Raw genomic sequence first — 8,780 nt, forward strand, 5'->3', positions numbered from 1 at the left:
CATGGTTTTATGATGGAATCAATTCTAGTTCACATACCTTTTATCCATTGAGAATTGGATCAAAGGAACTTCATATTTGGTTTTTAATGTGACATCTTCCAATTGGATGAAGATAGGACTCTGATTCCAGTTGTGTTTATGAATCAAGCATAGATCGCCTTGATCTCAACAACTGGATCCTTGGAAACCCTAGTTTCCCACCTTTGAATTTTACAAGTTGTAGTTAAATAATTCACCATTTTTCTCCTACATTCTCCTAATTTAGATTACATCTTCTTCTAGTTCTAGTTCTAGTTACTTTCAGATTACGTACAAGGTTCAGTCCCTGTGGATTCGACCTTGGTCTTACCGAGATTATTATTACATCGCGACCCTACACTTGGGGTTGTGAACAAGTTTTTGGCACCGTTGCCGGGGATTGACGGTTGCATTTTTCTGAGATTGACTAGTTTTAGAATATGGTTAAGAATAGGGTTTTCTAATTTTAGGTTTAGGTTTTTTGTTTGATTTTTAGAAACTAACCTAACTTTCTTGTTTTGTAGGATTCTGATATAGACTTTTTAAATTGGTAATCTCTTTCTAATTTTTCTATTTTTCTATTTTTAGGATTAGGGTTTATTTTCTATTTTTAGAAACTAGTTTACTTTCTATTTTTATTTTTAGAAACTTTCTAATTTTAGAATTCCTATTTTAGAAACTGACTTGTTTTATTTTGTTTTGTAGGAATTTAAGTAAGAACGTCTAATTTGGTAACTTCTCTCCAACTCTCTCTTTCTTTCTATTTTTAGATTTTTATTTCCTTTCTTCCTTTTTAGGTTTAAGTTAGAATCTGAGATTGAGGGATAAGAGTGTTTCATGCCCAAGTGGGTCCGTGACAACACACGACGTCTTTTGAGTGAAGGAGGATTGTTTGAGGGGTTATCTATCCATCACAGGATTAGACATCACTCGAGATCCTAAGTGTTAATTGAAGTGATGACTGCAAATCAACAAGTTAATCAATTGGGAAGACAACCTCAACCTAGGGTTGAGGAAGTCCAGGATAAAAATGAGGTGCGTCAAGCACCACCCGCCTCATACTTTGTGAGATTATTTACAATCAGCGGGGGTGAGTATGCCCTCATGCATGGTTTTTTCAGAAAATACGGGACACATGGATATTAAGCCAGGGGTGATCCAACTCCTTCCAAAATTCCATGGACTTGAATCTGAAAGTCCATATTTGCACTTGAAAGAGTTTGATGAAATCATAGCCACTTTATATTTTCCAAACGTGTTTGAGGACACAGTTAGGCTGAAACTCTTTACCTTTTCTTTGAAAGAGAAAGCTAAGATGTGGTTACATTCACTACGTCCCAGATCTATTGGCACATGGAATGGTATGATAAGGGAGTTCATAAAGAAATTTTTTCCACATCATAAAACAAACACCCTTAGAAAGTCAATCATGAACTTCGCCCAAAAGGAGGATGAAACATTCTTCTAATGTTGGGAAAGGTTCAAGGATCTTGTCAGTTCATGCCCATAACATGGTTTTGAAACGTGGCGCATTACATACTTTTTTTAATGATGGTCTGACATCTTCTATGTGCCAATTAGTTGAGACAATGTGCAATGGGGAATTCATGAATAAAAATGTCGATGATGTGTGGGACTACTTGGATAGACTTGTTAAAAGTGTATAATCATGGGACACTTACCCAAAATCAAGCACCATTTCTACGCCCACTTAATCAAATGAGAGGGGCAGATTATACCTTCTGAAAGGAGATGATGATATTAATGTTAAAGTGTCTAATCTCATAAGAAAATTCGAGGCCATGGAACTGAAGAAGGATAAGGTTAAGGAAACTGTTTGCAGTATTTGTGTTTGCAATGTTTACACAATTGAAAATTGTCCAACAAGACCTACCTTTTAAGAGGTGTTGAATGAGCAATCTAATGCCATGAACAATTACCAAAGACCTTTCAATGGACTTACCTCCAATACATACAATCCTAGTTGGAGAAATCATCCAAACTTCAGTTGGAGGAATTGACAAACTACTACTCCTCAAGGTTTCTTTAATCAAATTCCAAATCAAGTGAAACCTCAAGAAGAACTGGTTCAAAATTCCACACAAACCCAAGAGCTTACTCAAGCAATACGAGAACTTACGAAATATATCCGAAAGATGGATTCATGTGTTACGATTATAGAAAGGGGGATGCTTCCTGCTCAACCTCTCCCCAATCCTAAACCGCAATATGAGATAAGTGATCCAAGCTCTTCAAATCAGGTGGAGCAAGCTAAATCTATCACCACTCTTAGGAGTGGGAAAACCATTGACAAAACTATTCCAGTTAGGGTTGAAAAGCCTTAGGACCCGGAAGAGGATAACGTTGATAGACCTAGCACTGCTCCATAGGAATTAGAACCGGAACTTGAAGGCAAGCCAGTTGCTTCATTTCCCCAACGGTTTATTGCACCAAAACTTCTCTCTAACTCTCAGGACATTCTAGAGGTTGAAACAAGTGAAGGTCAATATTCCTCTACTAGATGCAGTTAAATAAATACCTTTATATGACAAATTTCTGAAAGACTTGTGTACGACCAAAAGACGGTAAAATATTCAAAAGAAAATCTTCTTAACTGAAAAAGTGAGTGTTATCCTAAAGCAAGATATGTCACAGAAATTCAAAGATCCCGGTAGCCCAACCAGACCTTATGTAATCGGGATCTACCGAATTGAGCACGCACTTCTTGACTTAGGAGTGAGCGTAAATCTGATTCACTACTCGGTGTATAAATAGTTAGGTTTGGATGAATTGAAACCCACCCTAGCCACATTACAACTTGTTGATCACTCAGTTCGTGTACTGAGAGGGATAATTGAGGATGTCTTGGTCCAAGTTGAGAGATTCTACTACCTAATAGATTTCATCATTCTAGATACGGAACCTATCAGTAACATAAGTACTCAAATTCCCGTCATCATTGGTCGCTTATTCCTTGCACTTCAAATGCAATCATTAATTGTAGGAATGGAGTATGTCTTTCGAGAATATGACATTAGAGTTGAATATCTTTTTCAATACAGGCAGACGATTAGAGGATGATGACGATTTTCATGACATTAACATGATTGACTCCTTCATGGAAGATAGAACAACTTTGACCTTATCTTCTGATCCTCTAGAGTCGTGCCTGGCCCACTCCCATGATTTTTTATGATGATATGATTAGGGAGATGAGTGTCATGCTTGATACTGTGCCGATACTTTAAGTTAATTTGTGAAGGCCACAATTTGAAGAGTTGCGCCAAATTGATGAAGTGCCTCTACCGTCTAACCTCAAGGCACCAAAGCTTGACCTAAAACCTTTTCCCTCTAATTTGAAATATGTCTATTTAGGTTAAGATGAGACATACTCGGCAATGATTTCTTCCCACCTTGAGCAAGAATAGGAGAGTATACTCATATCTACTCTCATTGAGCATAAGGGAGCCCTTAGATGAATGATTGCGGACCTCAAGGGAATTGACCCTTTAGTTCGTACTCATGCATTTATCTCAAGGATAATGCAATGACCTTGTGAAAATCACAACGTAGACTAAATTCAAACATAAAAAAAGTGGTTAAGGTTGAGGTTCTTAAACTATTGGATGTGGGTATCATATACCTTATATTCGATAGTCAATGGGTGAGTCCAACTCAGGTGGTTCCTAAGAAGTCCGAAATCACCATGGTAGCCAATGCCAATAATGAAATCGTGCCAACTAGAGTCACTACTGATTGGAGAATGTGCATTGACTACAGGAAGTTGAATACCGTCACGAGGAAGGACCACTTTCCTTTGCCCTTCATTGATCAAATTTTGTAAAGGTTAGAAAGTCATTCCTATTACTGTTTTCTTGACGAGTATTCGGGTTACAACCAGATAGAGATAGCCGCTGAAGATCAGGAAAAGACCACATTTACATGTCCTTACGGCACCTTTGCTTACTGAAGGATGTCATTCGGACTATGTAATGCCCCTGCCACTTTTCAACGATGCATGATGAGTATTTTTCTGATATAGTGGAGAAATATCTAGAGGTTTTCATAGACGACTTCTCTGTCTTCGGTCTATCTTTTAGCGATTGCTTAAAAAATCTTAAATGTGCACTGAAAAGATGTGAAGAAAGAATTTGGTACTCAATTGGGAGAAGTGTCATTTCATGGTTTGTAAGGGAATTGTCCTTGGACATATCATCTTGTCCAAAGGAATTAAGGTAGATAAGGCAAAATTTGATCTTATCTTTAAACTACCTCCACCCAAGAACATACGAGATGTGCGATCCTTCTTAGGACACACCGGGTTTCACAGAAGATTCATAAAGGACTTTAGTCTCCTCTCTCATTCTCTATGTAATCTAATTCAAAAGGATGCACCATACGAGTGGACTGAGCAATGCTAGGAAGCTTTCATTAAGCTTAAGGGCATGTTAACCACTACACCTATCATGTAGCCACTCGATTGGAGCCTTCCTTTTAAACTTATGTGCGACGCATCTGACTATGCTCTTGGGGCAGTCTTAGCCCAAAGAAAAGAAAAAAATCCCTACGTTATTCATTGTGCAAGTAGAACTCTAAATCCTGCCCAAGTGAACTACTAGACTATAGAAAAGGAACTCTTAGCTGTAGTGTTCACTTTGGACAAATTTAGGTTCTACTTGATCAGATCCAAGGTCGTCATTTACACAGATCATGCGGCGCTCAAGTATCTTCTTTCTAAGAATGATGATAAGCCCTGCCTGATTAGATAAATCCTCTTACTCTAAGAATTTGATTTGGAAATAAAGGATAAAAAGGGAGTAGAGAACGTAGTGGATGACCATCTTTCCCACCTTGATCTCCCTAATTCCATTGAGATGATACATATCAATGACAAGTTCCCTAACGAACAAATGTTCAAAGTCTCCCAATCACCTTGGTTTGTAGATATTGTTAATTATCTTGCCACGGGTTTCACACTGACATATTGGACTGCGTAAGATAAGAAGAAAATTTCCACTGAGGTATGCAAATTCTTCTAGGATGATCCATATTTATTTAAATATTGCCCAGACCAAATCTTAAGGAGATGGGTGTCAGATGATGAACATCAAAGTGTCATCTCCTTCCATCACTCTCAGGCCTGTGGTGGTCACCTTTCTGCTAAAAAGAGCACGGCTAAGATTGTGCAGTTTGGGTTTTACTGGCCCATTATGTTCAAGGACACTCATGAGTTTTGTAAGGCTTGTGAGCATCGTAAAAAATTGGGAGCGTTGTCCCATCAAAATATAATGCCCTTGAACCCCATCCTTATCATAGAAGCATTTGATTGCTGGCATCAATTTCATGGGACTATTCCCCCAATCCTTTGGACATTTATATATTTTGATCACAGTAGACTATGTCACTAAATGGGTCGAAGCGATTCCATGCCAGAATAATGATCATCAAACGGTTATTAAATTCTTAAAAGAGAATATCCTTTCCCAGTTCGGAACGCCTCAAGCCATCATTAGTGATGGGGGCTCGCATTTTTGTAATAGGCCATTCGCGAATTTAATGAAGAAATATGGCATCACTCATAAGGTGAGCACTCCATACCACCCACAAACAAGTGGGCAAGCTGAGATATCCAATAGGGAGATTAAACACATAAGACGGTTAACCCTGACCGTAAGGATTGGTCAATTCGATTAACCGATGCTTTATGGGCTTACCGTACTGCATTTAAAAACCCCTATTGGAATGTCTTCCTTTAGACTTGTTTATGAGATAGTTTGTCACTTGCCTGTGGAATTGGAACATAGAGCCTACTCGGCCATCAAAAATCTGAATTTCTACTTAGACAATGCTAGCTCGTTGTGCAAACTTCAATTAAATGAACTTGAAGAAATCTGGAATGATGCGTATGAGAACTTGAGAATTTACAAGTATAGGATGAAGGGGTTTCATGACCAACACATTTTTTGGAAATCATTCACACCAGGTCAGAAAGTCCTTTTGTATAATTCTCGATTACATCTCTTCTCGGGTAAACTCCGATCTCGTTGGACTGACCTTTTCCCTGTTATCAATGTTTATCCTCATGGAGCTGTCAAGATTCGGAACTCAAATAATGGCAATGAGTTTGAGAAATTTGATTCAGAGGATATGTCCATACCTCTGAATGATCCTGTATACCAGGATTGATCTCCTAGTCTGATAGAGATATAGGTAGGTTTACTGCTTTCTTAAGACTAGGGTAGTTTGCTTTCCAGTTATTCTAGGATAGTAGGCTTTATGCTGCTTAGGATAGTTTGTTTTCCATTTGTTCTAGGATAGTTAGCCTTGTGTTGGTTTAACTCTTGTGCTGACCCATTCTCACGCTGAGATCCTTTTAGAAAAGCCTCTTGATTTCTTCCTCAAGTACTACCTTTCCATCACTTCTCTCTTATTTTTGTTGTCTCATGTGCATTGCATGCTTATATCTTTTACATTGAGGACAATATAGATTTCAGGTTGGGGATGAGAGATTAGGTTACCTAATTAGTGTTTTCTTATTTTTGAGCAAAATTTGTAAAAAATTTTGAAGATTTTTCAATGCTCACCTGTTTCAAAAGCAATAGGTTGTGTATTTAAGATTGTTTTGAGTATGACAAAAAGATAGAATTCGATTTTCAATTGTTGGAGTTGGAGCAACTAAGTAACTTATCACTTATGGTTCTTACATTCACTTGGTTAAGAGGATGTTTGAATATTATTTTATTCAAATTATTCTCTGTGAATAGTATTAGATTTTCTAATTGTTAGTATGGTGATCATTAAAAGATATTGAGAACCGAGTTTGGAGAGTTTTATCCACCTTAAAAGAAGAAAGGAACCAGTTAAAAAAAAGGAGATCGACAAAAAGGTCATAGAAAATGACAAATGACAACATCTTTGAGGGGAATGAAAAAGGTCTTTGAAAAGATGTAGTGTTAAAAAAAAAGAAGAGAATGAAAAGAATGAATGAATACAAATGACCGTCAATATAAAATCAAAAACTGATAAAAGAAGAAAAAGGGGATCAGTTCGGAATCAGTACTTGGGTTTTCAACTAATCTTGAAGTGATGAGCATGGTTAACATTATGAAAAGATAGTATTTTCACTTAGCACATTAAAAAACTTGATATGCGAACTATGCTCTAACTTAATGGATTGAGGATTTATTTGATCGGTTACGTATGTGATTCAGCTCCAGGCTTTTAAAAATTCATCTTTCTCATCTTGAGTCTACTCATGCATACTTAATGCATGAAAGATTGTTTTCTGAAAAAGGTTGAACATTGCGCATTAAACTTATTTTTACATACTTTGCTTGGGACTAGTAAAATGTTGGTTGGGGATTTTGTTGAGGGTTAGATATTGTATATCAGACCCCATTTATTACTTGGTTTTATGAACATGATAACGTTTAATGTTCCATTTTAATTATGTTTGTGTTGTAGGGTGAATTCAAGAGCTTGGATTGTAAAGGATGATAAAAGCATGGATTTAATGCTCAAGAATCGCCATCTGGGCCACCTAATATCTAGATATGCTTCAATTTTGGTCTCAACTCCTTAAATTAGATGGGAAGATGAATGGACGGCGTGTATTTTCAAGAAGCATCAAAGTGGGACCCACTTCAGGTGGTTGGTGTACACAGCAGGCATACGCCCGCTGTGCACCGGACCAGCCAGATCAGTCAAAGACCATTGACCCGACCTCCTTTCGAATCCCGTTGCATAGAACTTTTCGCCTGCAAACAAGGACTTGCGGTTGGACCTCTGTGGGCCACCATCTTGGCCCAGACAACTAATCCGAACCGTCCATTAGAATCCCATAGTCCATCTGATCAAGACCTAGGTGACAAAATTCCAAGAAACAGTGAGGATGGGCTCCCAACCATTCAAATGTAGGACGGACAGCCGTAAGATTAATCATGTGGGCCACATCAAAAGCAATCTAAAACCATCCATTTTCGACCAAAATTTCGAGGCACATCCAATGGATGGAGTGGATTTCTCCATCGACATTGATCATGTGCCCCACCAATCATTAGCGTAAGAAGAATTGCGTAGACTACGCACGTCCGAGAAAGTCAGACATTCCGGCATGATCCCCGATCAAAAAAGGGACAGTGAAACTGATCCGGACCATCTAGATGGTAGCCATGCAAATTTCAACCCTCCCTGAGTGGTCAGATTTTGTAGAATGGATGATCTTTCATCTCGAAATTGGATTAAACGCAAGCTGTTTTGCGTTTTGCTGAGCAAATCGGTTCTGTTGCGAATAGAAGTACAAAACAGGGTCAGTTTTTCGATCCCAGCCAACCTACAAATAGCATATATAAAGGAGGGAGAAAACGTGAGAGGGGGAGAAAAAGAACGTGCAAAGGAAGAGAGAGAAAGAGCATGGGCCGGCCAAAGATTAAGAGTTTTTCTTTCCCTTTCTTAATTTCTGTTTATTTATGTTTTTAAGAGATTTTGGTTGAATCATGTTGGTGATTGGCTAAACCTCTTAGCTAGGGCTAAGAGGTGAAGCTTGTAGCAGGATGGGTTGATTTTCTATTGCTTTGATTCACATTGTTTGACACTCTTTGAGGTTAGTTTGATTATAAGAAATACTTTTAGTTTTTAATGGTTTGTTGTAACTTAAATTTCAATAGATCTGCGATAGCTTTGAGTATGTTCTTTTCATTCTTGAGATTGTAAATTTAAGAGATCTTATGGTTCACCATTGTCTCCTAGGCATGGTTGGATGA

General features: G+C 38.0%; 1 non-coding gene across 1 annotated transcript; it reads right to left on the reverse strand.

The window, feature by feature from the left end:
- Positions 1–1,429: 1,429 nt before the first annotated feature.
- LOC131247692 (small nucleolar RNA R71) lies at positions 1,430–1,536 on the reverse strand. The gene has a single exon (XR_009171964.1). It is a non-coding gene; the product is annotated as a small nucleolar RNA R71 (small nucleolar RNA).
- Positions 1,537–8,780: the final 7,244 nt, after the last annotated feature.

This window comes from Magnolia sinica, chromosome 5 (assembly GCF_029962835.1).
Source record: "Magnolia sinica isolate HGM2019 chromosome 5, MsV1, whole genome shotgun sequence".
Classification (NCBI taxonomy): domain Eukaryota; kingdom Viridiplantae; phylum Streptophyta; class Magnoliopsida; order Magnoliales; family Magnoliaceae; genus Magnolia; species Magnolia sinica.